This window comes from Dipodomys spectabilis, unplaced genomic scaffold (genome assembly GCF_019054845.1).
Source record: "Dipodomys spectabilis isolate Male_0828 unplaced genomic scaffold, ASM1905484v1 ptg000516l, whole genome shotgun sequence".
NCBI lineage: Eukaryota > Metazoa > Chordata > Mammalia > Rodentia > Heteromyidae > Dipodomys > Dipodomys spectabilis.
The window spans coordinates 3,737,283-3,762,752 of NW_024871193.1; the positions used below are offsets into that span (position 1 = coordinate 3,737,283).

Here is a 25,470-nt window from a genome sequence, read left to right on the forward strand (position 1 = left end):
CTCCACAAATTCTACCGACATCAAATATAGTGAAAGCAGGGGTTATACTGTGGGGGAGGGACATACAAAGCAACAAAGAAATAATCTTTTTTTTTAATTTAATTTAATTTTATTTGAGAACATACTGTACAGAGGGGTTACAATTACATGGTCAGGATAATGCATACATTTCTTACCAAGCATTGCAGCCTTCTCCTTTGTTTACCCTTCACCTTCCTTCCCAGCCTCCCCCCTCCCCCACACCCAATCATACCCCCCCTCCCCCCCCCACAGACATTGTAAAGCTGGTTTTGACATGACATTCTGCACTTCTCATTGTTGCAACAGGTCCACCTTAATCCTTAAACGACTTGTTTGTCCCCGTCTCCTCCACATGTTATACTGACATCAAATATAGTGAAAGCGGGGGTTACACTGTGGGAGAGGGACATACAAAGCAACAAAGAAATAATCTTATAAATGCGTTAGAAACAAATGCATGAAAGAAAAAAAAACATTTAAATACATATCTAAGGGTTCATTTTCCTAATAACACATTATCTGACCTTTTCCACTTGACTCATACATATACTAGATATTGCAAATAAGTGAAACCATGGGGTCTATGTTTCTTTGGGCCTGGCTTACTTCGCTTAATATAATTTTTCCAAGTCTTTCCATTTCCTAACAAATGGGGCAATGTCATTCTTTCTGATGGAGGCATAGAATTCCATTGTGTATATACACCACATTTTCTTGATCCATTCACCTACTGAGGGGCATCTGGGTTGGTTCCATATCTTAGCTATGGTAAATAATGCTGCAATAAACATAGTTGTGCTGGTAGCTTTAGTGTGGTCTTGTTTGTAAACATTTGGGTAAATGCCCAAAAGTGGGATTGCTGGGTCATAGGGGAGCTCTATGTGGAGTCTTTAGAGGAACCTCCATACTGCTTTCCAAAGTGGTTGAACAAGTTTACATTCCCACCAGCAATGAAGTAAGGTTCCCTTCTCTCCACATGCCCTCCAGCATCTGTTGTTGTTAGAGTTCTTGGTTATAGCCATTCTAACTTGGGTGAGGTGGTATCTCAATGTTGTTTTGATTTGCATTCCTTTTATGGCTAGAGAGGTTGAGCATTTCTTCATGTGTCTATTGGCCATCCTTCTTTCTTCTTCACAGAAGTTTCTCTTTAAGTAATTAGCTCACTTATTTATTGGACAGTTGTTTCTTTGAGGATTTGTTGTTGGGGGATTTAATTTTTTGAGTTCCAAGTATATTTTAGATATGAGACCCTTGTCTGTTGTATGGCTAGTAAAGATCTTTTCCCAATCTGTGAGCTTTCTATTGATCTTGCTAGCTATGTCCTTTGCCATGCAGAAGCTCTGCAACTTCATGCAATCCCATTTGTCCAACCTTCCTTTGATTTGTTGTGTTTCCGGGTCTCTATTAAGAAAATTTCGGCCTGAGCTAAAGAGATGTAGGGTTTCTTCTATTCCATCCTGTAATGTTTTCAGAGAGTCTGCTTTGACTCTGAGGTCTTTGATCCATTTGGAGTTGATTCTGGTGCAGGGTGATATATAAGGATCTAGCTTTAGTTTTCTAGAGGTAGTTAACCAATTTTGCCACCACCATTTACTGAAGAGGCTGACTTTCTTCCATTCTATTATTTTAGCTCCCTTATCGAAGATTAATTGGCCATAGGACAGTCCAAACTTTCACTGGAACCACAAGTGTTAACATCACAGCATCTCACCACAACTGATTTCTACTCCTACACTTAATGGTCGAGACAATAACCTAATTCTAGAAAGACAAATCACAACCGAAGACCAAACCAACACCTGACAAATCAACCAAGAACATAGAGAGACATCTATTAAGATCATAGCTCCCCCAAAAAGAAAATCTCCAAATGGAAAGAACAAATGAGAAAATACAAGAAAAGTGATGTCAAGCTAGTATAATTCACACAGTAAATAATCAGGCATTAGAACAGACAATCAAGTACCTAGAAGGTAGTTACAAGGACTTAGAAGATAGTTACATATACAGCTGAAAATTGTGATTAATGGAAAGATGGAAAACCTCTACAAGGAAATTTGAGAACAAGATGAGACCAACCAAAGTTTAGCTAAATAATTCACGGATACTACAAACAGAAAGATAAATAAATTCTGAGAAGACAAGGGAGTCCAAGACTAAAATTGATTCCTTGTTAAAAGATATGAGAGAAGACACAGCTAAGAAACAACCCTTGCAACTCCCCCTCTCCCCAAAAAATGTACACAAAGTCCATACAAGACCTAAAGCAAAGTATTAATAAAGAGATAGAACCCCTAAAATTGACCAAATTAGAAGACAGGGAAATCAAAAACAAAGTAGAAAGTCTCCACAGGAAATAGAGGACATAGAAGAAAATCTCAGGGTCAAAGACAGAGTAGACATAATTAGAAAAAGGAAATAATCATTTAGAACAAATCCAATAGATAAGAAATGATCTTTCCAGAACTTCAAGACTCAGTTAGAAGATCAAATTTCGGGGAGATAGGTATCAAGAAGGAGAAGAGCAGGAAACTAAATGAATGGGAAACCTATTACAGAATTCTACCAGAGATCATGCCAAACATCCAAAGAGATAGGCTCATTCAGAGAAGAGAAGTCTTTAGAAACCAAACAGAATTCAAGAAATGAACAATCCACCACCACATCATAATCCATTAGAGGATCAATAAAGATCAAGGAAAGCATTATTAAAGCTGCCATAGAGAAAAGATTGATTATTTATAAAGGATATACAGTCAGAATAAATACCGATTTCTTAACTGATATGGTAAAAAGGAGAGCCTGGCATGATGTATTACAAACAGTAAGGGTAAACAACTACCAACCGTGAATATGGTCCCAAGCCAAACTCTCCTTTACATTTAAAGAATATTTAAACATATTTCATGACAAAGAAAACTTGAAACAATGTACCTCCACCAAATCAGTAGGATAGAAGTTAATCAAATGTATCCTACTTAGAGAAGATCAAGAAGAAGAGGAACTGGTTATATTAATTTTTTTTATTGTTGTTCCAGGGGCTTGAAGTCTGCGCTTGGACACTGTCCCTGAGCTCTTCAACTCAAGGTGAGTGCTCTATCTCTTGAGCCATAGTGTCACTTCTGTTTTTCTGGTTGGTAAATGGATATGAGAGTCTCAGGGACTTTCCTTCGTAGGCTGTTTTTGAACTGCAGTCCTCAGATCTCAGCTTCCTGAGTAGCTAGGATTACAGCTGTGAGCCAGTGGCCCCAGGCTAAAAATGGGGGATTTTTAGAAAAGAAAATCCACCTCTTCACTTGTGTCTAAACCTCAGATATCACTAATAGAACACTTCACATTCAACTCATTTCATCAGACATTTGTAAATTTTCTCTTTTAGTTCATGTAGGAATACAACAGTCAGTATCAACTCAGCTGTGGGACTGAATCAATTGTATGGAAATTGCTAGCACCTAAATCAAGAAATGTTACATCAAAACAAATTTGACCCACTTTTGGAATAATTGTTTTCTCTTTTTATTACAAATCTTTGCTTGATTACTTCCTAATGTGAGTGATGACATTTTCACTCTTCAGCCTTCATCCACATGTGGTCAAATATTTAAGAATTCAAAGATTTCCATTGATAATTTATTAGGCTGACCTCTAAGAAAATGTGGATTTCTGGAATTTGGTCTGCTGTCTTGTTCTTACACACACAGGCTTTCTATGATTTATTTGTTCTACAAGGAATTCTACTTTTGAATCTTTGTGTAACCAATTTTAGTTTCTCTGTTCAGTCTTTCTGACATTCTCTCTGGAGATTCATTTGAGTCTGCCTCATTAAAAATATATTCATCAGCTAAATGACTTTCAGTTTCTGTTTTTCCCTGACTTCGTGTCAGCTGTGATAGCAGCCCTGACTGGCTGTGCTTACTGGAGTTTTTGTTTATTTGTTTGGTGTAGTTTTTTTTGTTTGTTTTAGAAGTGTAGGATTACTATTCAAGGTAGTAGCTTCTCTGGGTCCCAGTGGTCCCCTGACCTAGGGTCAATGGGTTTTTCTCCTAAAGATTCAAAAAACAGCTGACTAAATTCCTGTTTAAATTTTCCCAAAATGAGGCAATCTGGCATCCTTGCAAAGGCATCAATAATCCTCTGTAACCACTTACAGAAATGGTCTATCAAGATGGCTTTTCAAGATTGACTGTGAAAAATGTTCATTTCCAATTCAGGACCATAAAGCAGCTCACATCCCAGGGAGCAGAATTTTGGAAGGAAGGTCCCCTTCCTTCCTTCTCTTATTATAGATCAAACCATAATATTCTGCAGTTGTGGCCAGCATGGAACACATTTTCCCAAGAATAATATTCTGTAGTGTAAAAGAGGACCAACTATCAAAATAAATGTGAAAATACTTGTCGACTAAAGACTGATTTATCTTGCTTATATCTGTTGTTATTTTCATTACTTCAAACACATAGATAAATTATATTGGGATTAGACAAGAGGCAAGGGATTAATGAAATAAACATTCAGTTTACTTTCATATATCCAATATAATACACTTAACCCCTTACGGAAAATTAAAACCAACTGGAGAAACAAAGTCAGAAATATAAAATAAGCCTCAATATGAATAATCTGGCACAGATGCATCATCATCTACTCATTTGGTACAAAATAATAAAAATTTAATTAATGAATATGACGTTTAAGTATAATCTGAAATAGTCCTCCTGTATATGATTGTATATAATTTTTAGATGTCACCGAGCAGGAATTTAACATGCATGTAGAATTCAAATTTCCACCATTTAAGCTAGATGAGATGAGTAATCCCTCCTGTATTGTGTGGTGTGAATTTCACCACAATGCTGAACTCTTCCACCTAATACTGAGACATGTGCAATAATTTATTATTTCATATTAAAATGAGTGCTGAGTACAAGATACTTTGAATTATTACATTAATTCGCAGAAATGAAACAATAATGATATATTATTTGTTTAAATTCTAATGCTTCTAATTTCACAATTCATGAAATATATTATTAAAATAAGTTTCATTTTTTTCTTTTTTATACCTGGCAGAAATTAAAATTATATATTAAACATTCAATATGAAGTAATCAATAATAACTAATATATTATTAAAATTATATACTACTAAACTCTGATGTGAATTATCATTCTAACAAATTGTGATGTAAACTACATTTAATAGAATTAATTTAATATTTATTAAACTTACCATCTTGTTATTGTTTCCTAACTGTGTCATTTGTTATTCTTGGTCCAAGTCATCTCTTCACCTCAATTGTTTAATTTTCTATTTTATCTCTATTATTTTGCTGATTATGCATTTTGTTTTCCCTTTCTAGTGACTGACATAAGGCTGAAAATCTGTATGCTAGTTTATTACTTCCTATGTTAAATTGCTGCTCTCCACAGTTGTTCTACTCTTCTTTTTGTAGTACAGAATTTCCCCTAGTCCCATCGACTGTATTGCTACTCCCATATATTTTATTTTTTATTTAAATTTTATTTTCAAGGTAGTGTACAGAGGAGGTATAGTTACATAAGTAAGGTAATGCATTTATTTCTTTTCTAACTTGTTTCCCCTTCCCTCATTTTTCTCCCTCTTCGCTCCCAATGCACCTCCCAAGATTATTTCCAAAATATTGTCTTGTGAGTATCACTGTTGCAGAGGTTCCCCCTTTGTCCTTTGTCTCACCATTTTGTTTTTTCCCTTTCCCTTCCCCAGTTTAGATCAACATATTTACAATACCCAGTGTATCAAAATCAAATACAGTGACTATCGGGGATAACCCATAGGTGGGGAAAACACAAAAAAGATAAAAATAAATCGTAGTACATTAAGAATAACAACAACAAAGAACATATCTTGGAGTTCATTTCATTTAGAAACATCTTATACGGTCATATGTACATAGCTATTGAGTTATTTTGCTCATCTTCTAAGATTATACTTGATGTACACAATAATGCTCCCCTAGGAAGAACAACTCCTACTTACTTAGTTTCATTCCTATGTAAGGCCAGTGTTGTCCCCTGTATCCTCATGTTGTACATTACAACTCTATACCTGGTCATACTGTATATCCACTATCTTCTACATTGTGAACTAAATGCCCCAGAAGTTACACTTTGCTTTAATTTTTTAAAAAAAATTCCGCCTTAATGTTTGAGGTGTGTGTGTGTGTGTGTGTGTGTGTGTGTGTGTTTACAAAGATCAGAACACAACATTTTTCTTCATTTACAATACAACTTTCAGGTCATTGTAAGTTGTGGCAAATGGGAAAGTCTCTTGCTATTTTAAGGATGAAACAGATGATGATATTTGTGCATGTATCACATTTGCTTTATTAGTCTGTAGTTGAACACTGAACTCTGACTTATATCTTGGCTGTTGTGAATAAGAATGAACTATAGATATATTTACGAATTACCCAGTGAGAAATAATCACATGATTGGTGGGTCGGATGATATTTCAACTTTGGATTTCTTTAGAAACCTGCATACTATTTTCTACAATGAGAATACTAACTAAGAGTGTAGAAAATTTCCTTTTCTCCCCACTCACCAACATTATTACCTTTTGTTCAAAGGTAATAAAAGGCAGGTTTATACTATCTGCAGTAACCCAAACTGGCCTTAGACTTAAATCCAACCTCCTAAATGCTTGGAATTACAAGCCTTTACCACCACAACTGGTTCCATTGATGTTTTTATGAGTTATAATAGTTATGAAGTAGTATCATAGTAATTTTGAATTATATTTCTCGAATGACTTCTACTCAAAAAGCATTAAGCCAGCATAGAAGTTGTATTAAACACAACTTTGTAAACCCACAGGCGATTTTCAGGGCTTTATGGAGAACATGTCTATTCAGACCGTTTGTCCATTTTTAATCCATTTCCTTGTTAATCTCATCTTTAAGCTCTTTAAACCAGATCAATAATTAATTGAAGGTAGAAAAGAAAAAAAAATGTAGCAACTCATAACATTTTTCAATTTTCAATAAGATGGTATTGCTTAAATCATTTTCTGTTTACACTTGTGACTATATAACTCAATTTAGTTAGACCTTTTACAAGGCTGTAATTCATATATTTTACATTGATTGTTCTTTCCAAAGCCTGTTTGTCTAATTTCCCTTGGTTTCTTTCAGTCCCAATGGTTCAAATTTCAAACTGAAAAATAAATAGAAGGAAGCAAACAAAAAATACAGTTCCTCTCATCAGATCATGCCTGTATAAGAATGAGTAAGAGTTCATCCATCTAAGGACCTATGATAGGACAACAGAAAAAGAATTCATTCACATAGGTCTTCTTTATCTTTGCGATGTAACTTAAAAGTTGTAAAACACATTATACTGGTCAGATACTTTTATGTTTTATCAGTTTTACACATTTTCATATGGATTTCATCTCAGTCTACAAGATAACTTCATCGTTCTGTCTCTGGTATTTTTACTCTAACAAGACATAAGATAACCAGTTTGATTTACAGCATGAGAAGTTATCCAACTGGCTTGCTTGGAAGCAGAGCATTGTCAATAGATATTAGTTCTGGTTGCTCACTACATGTAATGGTTTCTGTACTACTTATCACATTTTATTTAGTATTTAAAAAAGACTGCTGGCTAAACTCAAACTCATCCATACAAGTTTATATTAAGTATTTCGCAAGTGTTATTTCCTTTAATTCTTAAGATAACATTTGCTATAATGCTAATGTTATTACCATTTTAGTGTTGGAAAAAATTGTAATTAAAGGCAGTAAGTGTATGGCCCAAAGACACAGTGAGTGAGGAAGAAAATGAGTCAAAGTTTCCAAAAGTCTTTCAGCAATACACAAAAGGTAGATAAAATCTCTTCATTCTATGACACTCTCAATTCAATATTCATATTGTCCAAGAAATAATAGTATACAATGTCTTGGTAACATTGGGTTATCATGCACAGAACTGAGCTTATAAATTGAGGTACAAAGAGAAGCATATTTCTTCTGTCCCACAGTTCCAGTATTCTTTTTAAAATGTACTAAAACTTTTAAATATCAACACTTACTGTCTTTTAACAATTCCAAAACGAAATAAATTCACATATAATCAATCCAAAATGTTTTAAAAGTAGGAGATGATAAAACAGGCCCCTGTGAAGTAAATTTTCTTCTACTTTATACATTATTCTGAAAGCCTTTTGCTGGTTTATAAGGCCTGTAATCCTACTACTGGGGATATCTACTCAGGAGCCTAAGATCTGTGGATAACAGTTGGAAGCCTATCAGGGCAAAATAAATTCATAAGATTATTTTTCAAAAATTTTAATGAACTAGCAAAGGGCCAGGAGTGGAGATGTAGCTCATTTAGTAGCTCACTAATAGAGCGAAAAGGACTAGCAAGACCTTGAAGCCCTGATTTCAAACTCTGAGCATGCCAACACACATGCAAGTGTGTGGGCACACTTTATTCAAAATTTATTCAAAATACCTTCATATCAGTGTTTTTCATTAATTTCTTAACGATATTATGAGTGAAATAAAGGAAATAAACTCTTCCATCTCAGAACATTTTTATATGTTTTCATTGCAAAAATGCTGTACAGAAGGGTCACAGTTACACGAGCAAGGCAATGAGTACATTTCTTAACAAGCATTGTTAACTCCTCCTTTATTATTCCCCTACTATCCCTTCCCTTCCACCTCCACAAGTCCACTCACCTCCTCCCTTCCCCTGCCTCAATTGTAAAGTTCATTTTACAACATAGTGTCTTGTGCATCTCATTGTTACAATGGGTGAACCTGTATCCCTATTTAAGCATTTTCTTTTTCTTCTTCCCATCCACAAATTAGAAGAGACTATAGACAAGATGTAGGCGCACCAACTTCAAATACAGTGAAAACAGGTGTTATAACATGGGGTCGGAACATATAAAGAAGCAAAAAAAAAAAAACAAAACAAAACCACACTGTATGTTATAAATATGTGAGAAACAATAGCAAGAAAGAAAAAACCACTTGTGTCACTAACTTCGGTTCATTTCCCTTAACATAATCTTATCTGGTCATATGCTCATAGCTTTTGACCTTTTCTGCTTATCCCAGACATATATTAGTTATTGAAAATTAGGGAAACCATGGGACCTATGTTTATTTGGACTTGGCTTACTACACTTCATAATCTATTTCCGAAGCCTTTCCATTTCCTAACAAATTAGGCGATGGAATGACAGGAGTTTGCCTGTCATCCTTAAGCAGGGGCCATGTTAATCTTCTCGGTATCATTCCAAATTTAGTGTATATGATGCTTCCTCACTGCTTCTCAGGGAGCAGAGGAGGGAAGGCCTTCCCTCACCCTCCAGTACTGGAGATCTCCATCTTGGACACTGACAATGCTCGATGGAGCTGCTAGCTCCAACTTAAGCCTTGGAAGAAAACTGGAGTCATTTAGCAGGTCACAAGAACCTAAGCTGACCTGCCAGACTCAGCTCCACCCAGAGAAAAGTCACCCAGCTGGGGCGCCAGCCATAGGAGTGGCTTTCTTCACTGGGTAATCAGAGCCAGAGGCTGCCCCTCCCTTTAGCAGCCTGGACAATCAATTGAAATTCAGTAAACATAAACCCGGAGAGTGGCTCCAGGCTGGGCTCTGGGAGTTTCTCACAAACTAGCCCCCGGGAAAAGCTAATGTTTGCTGAAAGTCCTCAACTCTACCCAGAACCTAGCCTCATCACAGCATCTCCAAACTTGAGGAAAAAGCCATCTCCCTCTTTTGTGATACTCAAAGCATATCTCCCTTCCATTGAACTAATCTGGGAGGAGGATCACAAAATCCTGGGTAAAGCAGAGCATTTTTCTGCCTGTTCAAACAAACTGACTTAAGAAACCAACCAAGCCACAGGAAAATCAAACACCACAAGCAGACCAGAGACTCCAACAAGAGGCTGGTTATGGACATAAGGGAGATACATGATTTTTCCGACCCCTAACAAAAAATTTTTTTCTTTTTTTTTTTGGTACCTTTTATAAAAACTTTTTTCTAAAACTTTTTTTAAATTTTTAATTTTTACCTTTTTTGAAATAAATTGTTTTCTAGTAACTTTTTTTCCTCTTATAATTTTTATTTTAGGGGTATATGTGTGTGTGCGTGTTTCTTTCTTTTCTTTTAAAAAAAATTCTTTTTGTTTTTTGTTTAGCTCTACTGAACTTCTGATCTTTTCTTCTTTCTTTCTTATCCTTTTCACCTTTTCTTCTCTTTCGTTCTTCTTTATGCGATTTAATTGTTGTTCTGCACATCCTCAGATAAACCCGTAGTCGATTAGTAGACCTTATCCCCCATTGTGTACACACTTAAACCACAAATTCATTACTCAATTAAAAACTTCTTAGACTTAAATTCCTTAATAGCAGTACTACCTCTTTATACCTATATAATATTTTAAGTATTTTTATTTTTAAATTTTTCATATCTCCTTTATATTCCCCCCTGTCTCTCATTATATTCACGTTCTTCTCTGAATAGTTTGTATTCATTTCTGCTTCTTATTTTAAATTTTTACTTTTCTATTTTTCTTGGTCACTTTTTTCCCTTTCCTTTCTTCTTTTTTTTTGCTCTCTACTTTCATACTATCCAACTTATTTCCTTCTTTGAGATTAGGACTCAGTTAACTCTCCCTGTACATTCCCACATCATTCTATTCCTATTGTTAACCCACATCTCTCCCTAAACCTAATAATTTATGTTTTACCAAATTCTTCTTCATGGTTTGCACCCCATTAATATATAGTTGTTAAATGTTGAATAGATGTATCTGTTGAACTAGACTGTATCTGCAGAATATTGACTGTGCAAATACAGACTTTGGTTGATGCTTGCCTTAAGAAAGTGCTCTAGCAAAAAACTGGTGTTATTTTCATCCCAAATGGGCAGTGTAAGCTGGAAAAACACAAGAAAAATGGCAAGTCCGGGTATCTCCACTCCCACTCATGATAATCAGGGAACAGAACAGATAATGAATAATCCACTGCTGGCAAACATGATAAATGAAAATATTGAAAACATACAAAGGACTCTGTATGAGCGTGATAGGGAGAGAGAGGAGGCAAACAAAAGGTCAATGCAGGAAAAGATTGAAAACTTACAAAGGACTCTGTATGAGAGTGATAGGGAGAGAAAAGAGGCAATCCAAAGATTTATACAGGAATATCATGAGCGTGAGGAAGCTACTCAAAAAATGATACAGGATTTGCGTGAGCAGCTTGAGAATACTCAAAGAGAAAGGCAGGAATGGTGTGAGCAGGCTGAGGACACGCAAAGTGAACTACAGGAATGGCATGAACATCAGGAAGCTAAGCAAAGAGTAATACAGAAATTGATAGAGCAGGATGAGTATACACAAAGATCACTAAAGGCATTCATGGGAGCCATTAAAAAAGAGCTGAGGGAAGTCAGGGAGACCACAAAGGGAAAGCTGAATGGAACCCAACAGAAGGAATGGGAGTCCAAGGAAACCATAAACAATCAACTAAGTGATTTTAGAATAAACATTGAACACCCAATTAAGGAAGTAAAGACGTTCATTCAAGATCTAAAACAAAGCTGCAACAAAGGATTTGAAGCCATCAAAGCTGACTAATTAGAAGGAGAAGAATTTAAAATTAAAGTAGAAAGTCTTGACAGCAGGGTAGAGGATGCAGGAGATCGAATCTCGGGGATTGAAGACAGCCTAGATATTATAGAGAAAGAACATACAACCATCCAAGACAAGTCCAAGAAATATGATAGATCTATCCAACACTTGGAAGACACCATCAGAAGGCCTAATCTGAGGATAATGGGTGTAGAGGAGCACCTAGAAACAGAAGTTAATGGTCTAGGAAATTTGTTTAACAGGATCCTAGCAGAGAACTTCCCAAGCATGCAAAAAGATAGGTCTATTCAGATACAAGAAGCTTTTAGAATTCCAAATAGACCAGACCAGAATAGGAAATCCCACTGTCACATTATAATCCACACAGGATCAACTCAGACCAAGGAAAAGATCCTTAAAGCTGTGAAAGAGAAAAGATGAATAACTTATAAAGGGAAACCAATTAGAAACATCACTGATTACTCAGCAGAGACAATCAAGGCAAGAAGAGCCTGGAATGATGTATGCCACCCCCTAAAAACAAACAAATATCAAGGAAGAATACTCTACCCAGCTAAACTCTCCTTCATAACTGAAGGCCAAATAAAAACCTTCCATAGCAAAGAAAAATTGAAACAATACATCTCCACGAAACCAGCCCTACAAAAGATTCTTAAAGATGTCCTACAAATAGAAAACCAACAAGACCATAATAAAGGGCAAGAAACTGCACCCACACTGAGAATCCAAGAACCATAGGAAGAACCCAGTTTTAGGAGCCCCAAGAAGGTGGATAACAAGGCAGGAACTCCCAAATACCTCTCAGTCCTATCTCTCATTATTAATGGACTTAACTCTCCAATTAAGTGACATAGACTCTCTAGTTGGATTAAAAAACAAGATCTTTCTATCTGGTGCCTTCAGAAGTCACATCTTGCCAGTAAAACAAACACATTTTCAATGTTAAAGTCTGGAACAAAATCTACCAAGCAAGCGGCCCCCATAAATAGTCGATAGTTACAATCCTAATATCAGATAAAAGAACTTCAAATTAAAATTTGTGAGAAGAGATAAAGAAGGTCGTTACATACTAATTAAGGGATCTCTCCTTCAGGAGCATATTACAATTCTAAATATCTATTCGCCAAACAATGGAGCACCCAAATTTATCCAATAAACACTACTTTCCCTCAAATCCCACATAGATCCAAAGAAATTAATTGTTGAGGATTTTAACACACCAATCTTCCCACTAGATAGATCAACTCGGCAAAACCTCAACAGAGAAACCGCAGATCTAAACAACTGCACAGATCAACTAGTTGTTACAGCCATCTACTGAATATTTCACCCAGCAGCTTCAGAAGTTTGCTTTCTGAGCAGCACATGGAACATTTTCTAAAGCAAACTTGTCCTAATTCAGAAACATTGAATTTATATCATGCATTCTCTCTGACCACAAGGGAAGAAAATTAGAACTCAACACCGAAAGCCACCAAAGAAAGTCTTGTAACACACAAAGGCTGAACAAAACACTATTGAATGACCAGTGGGTCATGGAAGAGACTAGAAAGGAAATTCATATTTTCATGATATTCAACAAAAATGAGCACACAAATTACCAGCTCCTCTGGGACACAGTAAAGGCAATACTCAGAGGCAAATTTGTAGCTCTGAGTTCCTACATCAATAAATTGGAGAGATCTGAAACCAACAATTTAATAAGACATCGGAACCTCCTTGAAAAAGAGCAGCAAGGTAAACCCCAATCCAGTAGACAGAAAGAAATAATTAAAATTAAATCAGAATTAAATGAATTAGAATCCAAAAAAACTATAGAAAGAATCAACAAAAGAAAGATTTGGTTCTTTGAAAAAATTAAAAGACCGTTAGCAAATCTTATCAGAAAAGGAAGAGAACACACCAAATAAATAAATTCAGAAATGAGAATGGAAACATCAGCACAGAAACAACCAAGATTCAGATCATTATAAGGGGATACTTCTCAAAACTTTATCTAATTAGTATGAGAACTTGGCAGAAATGGAACTTTTCCTAGCAAATATTGACATGACAAAACCAATCCAAGATGAGTTAAACCATCTTAACAGGCCCATATCAAGCATTGAAATAGAAACAGCAATAAGAGAACTCCCAGCTAAGAAAAGTCCAGGAACAGATGGATTTACAGAGGAATTCTACACAGCCTTCAAAGCAGAGCTCACACCAATACTCCTCCAATTCTTCAATGAAATTGAAAGAGAAAGTTCACTACCAAACACATTCTATGAAGCCATCATAACCCTCATCCCAAAATCAGGCAGGGATTCATCAAAGAAAGAGAACTATAGACCCATTTCTTTGATGAACATTGATGTAAAATTTCTCAACAAAATTTTGGCCAATCAACTTCAACAATTCATCCAAAAAATCATACATTATGACCAAACAGGATTCATTTTAGGGATGCAAACCTGGTTCAATATATGCAAATCAATTAATATTATTCATCACATCAAAAGGTGCAAGGATAAGAATCACATGGTTTTCTAAACAGAATCAGAAAAGCATTCAACAAGATCCAGCACCCCTTTATGATGAAGGTTTTGGAAAAATTAGGAATCCATGGAACATTCCTCAATACAATAAAGGCTGTATGTGACAAGCCTACACCCAGCATTATACTTAATGGTGAAAAACTAAAGCCATTTCCTCTTAACTCAGTAACAAGAAAAGGAGGTCCACTCTCTCCACTTCTCTTCAATCTAATATTAGAATGCCTAGCTACAGCAATAAGACAAGATGCAAACATAAAGGGGATCCAAATAGGGAAAGAAGAGATAAAATTCTCACTCTTTGCAGACGACATGATCTTCTCCACTCCGAAATTACTCAAGCTGATTCAAAACTTTGGCAAAGTAACAGGGTATAAAATTAACCCCCCAAAATCGTTGGCTTTTCTGTATTCCAACAATGAGAAAAGTGTGGCTGAAATTAGGAAAGCAACTCCATTTGTAATAGCCCCACAAAAAATAAAATACCTAGGAATTAACTTAACCAAAGAAGTGAAGGACCTCTATGATGAAATCTTTAAAAACTTGAAAAAGAAGATCAAAACAGAACTTAGAAAATGGGAAAAACTCCCACGCTCCTGGATTGCAAAGATTAACATCGTAAAAATGGCAATACTTGCCAAGGCTATCTACAAATTCAATGCAATATCTATCAAAATTCAAACCTCATTCTACAAGGGAATAGAAGAGGCAATCCAAAAATTCATATGGAACAATAGAAGACCCCGAATAGCAAAACCGCTCCTCAACGGAAAGAATGCTGCAGGAGGAATATCAATACCAAATTTCAAACTCTACTATAAAGCCATAGTAATCAAAACAGTTTGTCACTGGCACAAGAACAGACCTCAGGACTAATGGAATAGAATTGAAAACCCAGAAATGAACCTACAGAACTATAGCCATCTAATCTTTGATAAGGGAACTAAAAAAAATGGAATGGAAGAAAGACAGCCTCTTCAGTAAATGGTGCTGGCAAAATTGGTTAACTACCTCTAGAAAACTAAAGCTAGACACTTACATATCACCCAGCACAAAAATCAACTCCTAATGGATCAAAGACCTCGGGGTCAAAGCAGACACTCTGAAAACATTACAGGATGGAATAGGAGAAACCCTAGGTCTCTTTGGCACAGTCCGAAATTTTCTTAATAGCGACCCGGAAACAACAAATCAAAGAAAGGTTGGACAAATGGGATTGCATGAAGTTGCAGAGCTTCTGCATGGCAAAGGACATAGCTAGCAAGATCAATAGAAAGCCCACAGATTGGGAGAAGATCTTCACTAGCCATACAACGGACAAGGCTCTCATATCTATAATATACTTGGAACTCAAAAAATTAAATCCCCCAACAACAAATCCTCAAAGAAAAAAATGACCAATAAATATGTGGGCTAAAAGCTTAAAGAGAAACTTCTGTGAAGAAGAAAGAAGGATGACCAATAGACACATGAAGAATTACTGAACTTCCCTAGCCATAAAAGAAAGGCAAATTAAAACAACATTAAGATACGACCTCACCCCAGGAAAATAGCAACAGATGCTGGAGGGGATGTGGACAGAAGGGAACATTACTTCATTGTTGTTGGGAGTGTAAACTTGTTCAACCTCTTTTTGAAACTAATATGGAGGTTCCTCAAAAGACTCCACATAGAGCTCCCTTATGACCCAGCAATCCCACTTTGGGGCATTTATCCAAATGCTTACAAACAAGACCACACTAAAGCTACCAGCACAACTATGTTTATTGCTGCATTATTTACTATAGCTAAGATATGGAACCAACCCAGATGCCCCTCAGTAGATGAATGGATCAAGAAAATGTGGTATATATACACAATGGAATTCTATGCCTCCATCACAAAGAATGACCGTGCCCCATTTGTTAGGAAATGGAAAGACTTGGAAAAAATTATATTAAATGAAATAAGCCAAGCCCAAAGAAACATAGGTCCCAAGTTTTCCCTTATTTGCAATATCTAGTATATGTATGAGTCAAGCAGAAAAGGTCAGATAAGTTGATGTTAGGAAAATGAACCCTAAGATATGTATTTAAATGTGTTTTTTCTTTCATGCATTTGTTTCTAATGCATTTATAAGATTATTTCTTAGTTGCTTTGTATGTCCCTCCCCCATATTATAACCCCTGCTTTCACTGTATTTGATGTTGATATAATTTGTGGAGGGGAAGGGGAAAAACAAGTCATGTAAACAAGGATACAGGTTTACCCGTTGCAACAATGAGAAGTACAAGTTGTCATGTTGAAAACGAACTTTACAACTTTTGTGTGGGGGAGGGGGTGAGGAGTGAGTGGGGGGGATGGGGGGGGCTGAGAAGGGATAAGAAGGGGAAACAAAGGAGAAGGCTACAATGCTTGATAAGAAATGTACTGAATATCTTGCCCATGTAATTGTAACCCCTCTGTACAGTATTTTCACAATAAAAAATAAATAAAAAATAATTCCAGATATTTATATTTCAAGAGAAGTGTAGGAGGCGGAATTCAAGTATTCTATACAAGGGACCTGTCATAATGAACACTACAGCAAGTGTTAAGGTTTGTTAAAAGTTTTAATGTTTGAAATGTATTTAATTTTGTGTATTTTCTTATATATGCCCAAAATAGTTCTGTTAGGCAGGTCATAATTCTTTTCTATAAAATAGTTAAGATTCATGGTAGCAGACACATACCACTAAGTATCTACATTTCAGAGTTTAGAAACTTTACTAATGAGAACTTGCAAAAATCTCTGTGTAAAGTACCAGAGTAAAGAGTTGACTTTGTTATCTACACAGTTTCTATTAAAACTATAGCACTTCCTTACTTTATATGTTAGTGAGGAACAAATGAAGATATAAAACACATACAAATTATAAGATGAACCACAAATGGTAATCTTAGTGGGTGACTTTAACCACTACTCATAGCCTATAAAATTCTTGTTGAACATCATAATCTTAGCCACAGTTAACTGTAAAGAAATATGACAATAATAAAATCTAATATATAGTACACTTTAAATACTGAAAACACTGGTAATTGTTTTGTTTTTTATTTTATTAATCATTAATACTTAATTATTGGCGTTCTGTATTTGTAGCATTGTTTTCCTTGTTGTAATAGGATACAACTTTTTGTAAGTTGTCATTAGGAGGTACTTTGAGAAGGTTACTGGGATAGCCAAACCATTTTTTATCGGTGCATGTAAATTTAAAAAGAAGAAAATTAACAACAAAATATTTATTTATAAAATGGTCAAGTAGAATCTGAATCAGGAATATTGATAAATGTCCACACTTGAAATCTTAGTCCTAGGCTGTAGTAGAGCTATTACAGAGTTGAGGCCAAAAACGTGGGAGACTGTTTTTTGTTTTGTTTTTTATTTGGATTTTGTTGGTCATGGGGCTTGAACTCTGGGGCCAGGGTTCTGGCCTTCAGCTCAAGGCTAGTGCTACCACTTGAGCCACAGCACCACTTGCATCTTTTTCTGCTTATGTGAAGCTGAAGAATCAAACCCAAGGCCTCATGCATGCAAGGCAGGCACTCTACCATTGAGCCACCTTCCCAGTACCTGAGAGACTGTATTTTAAAAAATCATCTAGACAACATTTGCTTCTGCTTTGGGTTATATAATGAAATATATGAATATCTTTTTACGTTTTGTGCATTGTTGTACTTCTAAATATATACTAACTTCATCCACTTCATCCTTTTTAAAGTCATGAAATATCTCTGAGAGTTTGCTTCTGTGAAGATTGTTTTGCATTTATAATTTCTTCTGAGTCATTTTTATTTTTTTCAAAATCACTTTATATTTAATGCTGATGGGTATTTAGAAAGAGACATGGATATAGAGGATTTAGTTTACAAGTGAACATTAAAATTTGACCTCAAAAAAAAATCAGCCTTAACACATATTTTCATATCTTTCCCCACATTCTCCCTAAAAGATGACAATATTAAGAATGTCTGAGGGAAGCGTTTTAGCTCCAATTTTCTTGGGCTTCCTAGGTTTAGAATTCTTAAATTACAGGCTGTAATGGAAAAAGATATTTTGGTGCACTTTGCCCTTCAGACTGTTTCTTGTCCTTTCCTTTTCTCGACTCCATTATTAGAGATTTTTTTCAGAGATGACTCTATCTCAACTTTTCCCTCTTCCTACATGGACAAATGAATTTGCAGATCAAGACTCTTAGACAGAAAGAATTTAAGAGCCTGAATCTAAGATACTTCTCTCATACCCCATCCCTACAAAAACACAAGTACCAAAGCAGGATACATAGTTTCATATTTTTCTACCAAGGCCAAGGCATGAGGATGCTTGCTTCTGAGGGTGCCTGTTTGGGGCTCTTCTTGATGTTGCAGATTAACTTTATATCTAGTTCCATTATCAGCTACCAAGGATGGCATGTTTATACCATCAGGAGGTTGGCTCAACAGGGAGGCTGGATGTGTCGCCTATGAGGGGCTCCAAGGATCGCTCATGAATGGCACAGACAATCTGTGTTGGAAATACAGGAGGCAATTAAGGTATCCTACAAACACCTTCTCAGCAAGGCAAAGTTTACTTCTGTGGAAGGCATTCTGTCTGTCACACGCCCAAGTTGAATAAACACACTGGACAGGCAGCTCACCATTGGCTCCCATGAAGTTGAACTTTGGAATCATCTTTCATATTGGCTCAAATTTTTGACTCCTTTCAAACTAGTCAAAAGTTTTAATAGTCAACCAAATCCAGAACACCTGGCCATATGAAAAATAACCAACTTTTACCCAGCCGGTGTTCTACCACTAGTGCCGTGCCTCTAGCCCCTGGCACTTCTCTAAAATAGCATTGGCAAGGTTTTGACTACCTTTACAAGGGAAGTGCTTGTATCAATCAAGCACTTCAAGATTTAACTTCTACAATTCTCCCATCTGATTTTGCTTTCTTTTCTTCCAACCAATAAACACTGACTTTCCTATTCAGCAGTATCCAATAAGATATTTTGATTTAAAAAATGGTTTGTTTAAGGCAGTTTTTAAGTCAGTTTCTGAACAAAACCTGTTTTACAAGACCTAAAGCAACCATGCACACATTACTATGAAACAATTACTAAAGAGGTAAATATTGACACAATAACTCATTGTTAAAATGCTTGTTCTATCATCAAACTAGTAAAGGGATCTGCCAACATACAAAGAAACAACCTTTTTTATAAGTGACTGGGGGCTGGTCTGGGGTTTGATTTCATGCTCTGGGCATTGTCCACTTTAGCCACAACTCAAAGCTACCACAATGTAGTATCTTTTTTACAGCCTCATTGGAAATAAAAGTCTCATCTTTCCTGCTTGGGTTGGCTTCAAACACAGATCTTCAGAATTCAGCCACCTGAGCATTTAGGATTATACTCAGCATCATCTCAGTTTTTAGGTAATTTTTTTACCAGTATTAAATCCTTGTAAGTCTTTCTGTAGCATTGGCCTCCAACCACCACAGAAATTCCCTTTGAAGTATATTTATTCTTTTATTTTTATATGTTTATTGTAAAAATACTGTATAGAGGGGTTAGTTACGTGAGCAATGTAAAGCATACATTTCCCATCAAGCATTGTTACCTCCTCCTTTGTATTTCCCCTACCATCCCTAACCTCCCAGCTCCAAAACTACCTTATACACTCCCTCCCACACCCCCTAAATTGTAAAGTTTGTTTTTCAACAGTGTCTGGTGCATCTAATTGTTACAATGGGTCAACCTGTATTCCCATTTAAGCATTTTGTTTTTTCCATTTCTCTCCCCAAACTAGAGAAGTGTATATACAAGATGCAGAACACCAACATCAAACTCATTGGAAACAGGGGTTAGGCTGTTTGGGGGGGGGGGCAGAATATAAAGAAACAAAAATCAAATGGAACATTATAAATATGTTAGAACAATAACAATAAAGAAAAAAACCACTTGTGTCCCAATGTTTGGGCTCATTTCACTTATCACCTTCTTATCTGGTCAAGTATCTGGTCAAGTATCGTATTTAGACCTATTTTTTTCCCATTCAATCCTACCAGTGGCTCCTACTTACTTTTCCATGGTGGCATTTTCAATTAACAAACACTACTGATAAATAAAAGCACATATTGGAATAATTTGTTTATGGAGATCATAGATTGTGGAGAATAAAACTAATAATAAAACTAATAAAAGAATAAAAAAGAATAAAACTAATTTGAGTTCCTGTTTCTTGTTTCTAGCTTTAAACTCTTTGGAAAATTTTCAGGCGCCCCTAAGTAGCATAGTTATAAATATGAAGTTTGAATGACCTGATAACTAAGAAGTCTCTCCTCACTTAATTTATGGTGTTTGAGAATGTTCAGGTGTGGGTTGGCCAATGGAACCAAAGCACAGATTCTCCTCCAGTTGGCCAGTAACATCTCCAATAGTGGTCTCATGAAATACCACCAGACATTTCCCCTGGCTATGATTAGTACTTATTGCTCATCTTAAAGGATTGGCCTTCACTACATCCAGGTAAGTTTCCCAGAAATGTCCAGTTTTCCCCAGGTAGTTAACCTGGAAAGAATGGAGCTGGTCAGTTTCAGGGGTTTTTGAAATAGACTCTTGCTTCTGAGAAGAGCAACAGCATGTTCCAAGTTGTCTCTGATCACATTTCCCTGCCACACAATCATAGCAGTACTCTGTACATGCATGAAACATTTTGTGACTTTATACCAACAAACTGAATTTGACTCTTCCTTTATTTGTAAGCTAAGGTGGAAAATGTAAAGACTCTTCACTTTACTTTTTTCTTTCTCTAGCAGTCAACAAATATATTCTTCAATATGTAGAGTACATCCATTTACAGATGAGAAATGAGAGGCCAACAGTCAATGTAATGAGTAAATATTGCTACAATAATTTGTGTCTGAGCTCTTCAATCTGTGTGCTTACAAAAACCAGTAATTTGGTGATGGAGAGGACCAATATGAAAAGACTATGGGGAAAAATACTTTGGAAAAGTTGCTTAAATCTAGGTGATCATTAATGATTACTTGAAACAGGCTGGTGTCAGGGGCACAAAAAAGGAGTACATAGAAATCATATTAGTGACAGAAACTGAGAAAATGTTGATCATTCATCTTAACTAATGGGCAGGAGTAAAAGGTTAAGAAGAAATCTGAAGTGTTCTATATCTCTGGCCAGGCAACTGTATTAGTGATATTCTTGGCGATAAGGACTACAGGTAGAAATGATAGATTTAGGGGAAAAAGTCTCTGATAGTTCTAAATTTTATATTAAAAAGATGCAAAGATAGGTCTCTTTAGATATAATAAAAATACCTATGACCAGGAATATGAAAAAGAATAGTAAAATCGGGGGGCATTTTTAAAGGGAAGACGAAATGGAAAGTTCTGACAAACTGTGAGCAATGTGAGCACCAGTGAGGACAAGATTAGAAGAATGAGATAAATAAGGAAACAAGAAAGTAATAAACACAGATTTACAGAAGTAAAGAAAGGAAAAAAATTGCAGGGAGAAAAGGACAAAACTGTTACAGAGATATTGTAAGAAATATGCTATTTGGATTTGAAAACTAAAAGGATATACACAAGTTCAATAAGAACAGTATTTTTGTAAAATGATAGAAATATGTCATATTGATAAAATTTTGATATATGAATGTGAAGCCATACAATTCTGGATCCATGAATTCAACAGATCCTGCTGATTTTAAATGTTGGGAACAAATACTTTTATCCTGACCTTAGAAGAATTATACAGATGTAACTGTCATGAACTTTATTTAGAGGTATTCTGTGAATACTTTTGAAAACTTTGTTTAGCCATGAGATTGTAGATTGAACTACAGCACAGACAAGTCTAATTTGTCCTACAGTTCCAATGAGTTACCCATGTATCCACATCAGTTTGGGATTTTATTGACATATATGTAGATATGTTTGGGTATCTTATCAGTCTATCCATTATAAATGTAGGACAAGTAACACCAAATATTAGGTTGAACATACAGCTTCACTGATGGTACTGAAGTCTCCTCAAATTGATTCATCTTTAGCAATGGAATAATCATAACTGCCAAATACTCTATTTAAATCTATTTCTTGTTAGGGATATCTCCATGCTGCCACAAATTGTTATATGTAGGAAGTGCTTTTATAAACTTCAAGCTTTTATTGAATGGAAGAGTTCAACCATTATCCTCACTACTAATATTAAATTCCTAAAAGATAAGGCATTTTGCTTTAATGACTTTCTTTCATTTTCTCAAACATATTGGCAAGAAGGGAAGGATTCTAATGTAAAATAATACAATGGTGACTTGTAATAACATTACATCTAGGATCTAGTGTTAATTCAGATACTTACTAATTACCTCCAAATTTTGTGGATATTTATATTTCTCCTGGGTAAATTAATGATTTCCAAGAAAATGTCCCTAAGGAGCCTTTCAATTCTAGTATAACTGCTTATTTCAAAATGCTTTAAATTCTACATCCTGTAATGTGAGCATAGGGTTAAACTGTGGAACTTTCCCCTTCAGATACTGAGCACTACCCTATTGATTAACATGGAGAAAGTACCCTCATACATAGACTGGGTGAGGGCAAAAAAGAAGTGGTAGTTGAACAATGTTCTTAGCAGTTTGTACAGATGAAATGGGAATAGAGTAACTGTGAACTCAAAAGGAACGTGCAAAAAAAACAAAGACAAAGGCACAAAGTAGAATATGCCAAGGAAATGCTGAAGGACAATTTCAGGTGTGAGGGTGTGTTCAAAGTACAGTCAGACGATGTATTTGGAGAACTCGGGAAAAAACTGCTTTAAACCATTCAAGGACAATCATATAAGTAGAATCCCCTAACTCTGACTCTCTAATCAACACCAACATCATCAATTTAGGGAGTATTTTTAAAGATCAAAGTGAGAAAAAGAAGACTCATCACAGTTAGGGGTCAGGTTGAAGTAATGACAATCACATAAGTGTTCTTATAAATTTTCACTTATTTTGGAGCATTGTAGTGGGAAAAAGCCAAATAAATACCTTGCATGAATCTAAATTAAGCGGGAGGTAGGATATTGGTCTCTTTTTAACTAGAAAGTTATAGAGTATATCTTTTATATTGTGAAAATAAAACAGAGAGAGGCTACAATTGCATGGAAAACATAATGAGTATATTTCATTTTTTTCTAGTTTTTGTTTTTTTATTGTGAATATACTGTACAGAGGGGTTAAATTACATGGGCAAGATAATGAGTATATTTCTTATCAAGCATTGCAGCTACCTCCTTTGTTTCCAATTCCCATTCCTTCTCATCCCACATCCCAAAATTGTAAAGTTTGTTTTTTGACATAACGACTTGTACAGTTCATTGTTACAATGGGTCCACCTGTATCCCTAGTTAAATGATTTGTTTTTGTCCTTCATCTCCACAAATTATACCAACATCAAATACAGTGAAATCAGGAGTTATACCGTGGGGAATGGACATACAAAGCAACAAATAAATAATCTTATAAATATGTTAGAAACAATCGCATGAAAGAAAACAAACATTTGAATACTTATCTTGAGGTTCATGTCCTTAACATCAACTAATCTGACATTTTCTGCTTGACTCAGACATATACTAGATATTGTAAATAAGGGAAACCATAGGACCTATGTTTATTTGGCCCTGGCTTATTTCATTTAATATAATTTTTTCCAAGTCTTTCCATTTCCTAACAAATGGGGCAATGTCATTTTTTCTGATGGAGGCATAGAATTCCATTGTGTATATATACCACATTTTCTTGATCCATTCATTTACTGAGGGGCATCTGGGTTGATTCCATATCTTAACTATGGTAAATAATGCAGCAATAAACATAGTTGTCTTGGTAGCTTTACTGTGGCCTTGTTTGTGATCATTTGGGTAAATGCCCCAAAGTGGGATTGCTGGATCATAGGGGAACTCCATGTGAAGTTTTTGAGGAAACTCCATACTGCTTTCAAAAGTGGTTGAACAAGTTTACATACCCATTAACAGTGCAGTAAAGTTCCCTTTTGCCCACATCCCCTCCAGCATCTGTTATTAGAGTGCTTGATTATAGCCTTTCTATCTGGGGTGAGGTGATATCTCAGTGTTGTTTTGATTTGCATTTCTTTTATTGCTAGAGAGGTTGAGCATTTCTTCACGTGTCTATTGGCCATCTTTCTTTACTCTTCAGAGAAGTTTCTCTTTAAGACTTTAGCCCGCTTATTTATTGGGCAGTTGTTTTTTTTTTTTTGGATTTGTTATTGGGAGATTTACTGTTTTGAGTTCCAGGTATATTTTAGATATGAGACTCTTGTCCATTGTGTGGCTAGTGAAGATCTTCTCCCAATCCGTGGGTTTTCTATTCATCTTGCTAGCTATGTACTTTGTCATGCAGAAGCTCTGCAATTTTATGAAATCTCATTTGTCCAACCTTTCTTTCATTTGTTGTGTGTCTGGGTCTCTATTAAGAAAATTTTGGCCTGTGCCAAGGAGACCTTGGGTTTCTCCTATTCCATCCGGTAATGATTTCAGAATGTCTGCTTTGACTCTGAGGTCTTTGATCCATTTGGAGTTCATTCTGGTGCAGGGTGATATATAAGCATCTAGCTTTAATTTTCTACAAGTAGTTAACCAATCTTGTCAGCACCATTTACTGAACAGGCTGTCTTTCTTCCATTCTACTTTTTTAGCTCCGTTATTAAAGATTAGATGGCTATAGGTCTGTAGGTTCATTTCTGGGTTTTAAAATCTATTCCAATGTCCTGAAGTCTGTTTTTGTGCCAGTACCAAGCTGTTTTGATTACTGTGGCTTTATAGTAGAGTTTGAAATTTGGTATTGATATTCCGCCAACACTGTTCTTTCTGTTAAGGATCATTTTTGCTATTCAGAGTCCTTTATTGTTCCCTATGAATTTTTGGATTTCCTCTTCTATTTCCTTGAAGAATGAGGTTGGAATATTGATAAATATCACATTGAATTTGCAGATACCCTTGGGAAGTATTGCCATTTTCATGATGTTGATCTTTCCAATCCAGGATCATGGGAGTTTTTGCCACTATCTATGTTCTATTTTGATTTAATTTTCAGGGTTTTAAAGTTTTCATAATAGAGGTACTTCACTTCTTTGGTTAAGTTAATTCCTAGGTATTTTATTTTTTGTTGGTCTATTATGAATGGAGTTGCTTGCCTAATTTCAACCACACTTTTCTCATTGTTGGCAT

General features: G+C 35.6%; 1 non-coding gene across 1 annotated transcript; it reads right to left on the bottom strand.

Annotated features, from left to right (window-relative positions):
* Positions 1-9,236: 9,236 nt before the first annotated feature.
* On the bottom strand, positions 9,237-9,343 carry LOC122099507. Its single transcript, XR_006145952.1, has one exon. It is a non-coding gene; the product is annotated as a U6 spliceosomal RNA (small nuclear RNA).
* Between the last annotated feature and the right edge of the window lie 16,127 nt (positions 9,344-25,470).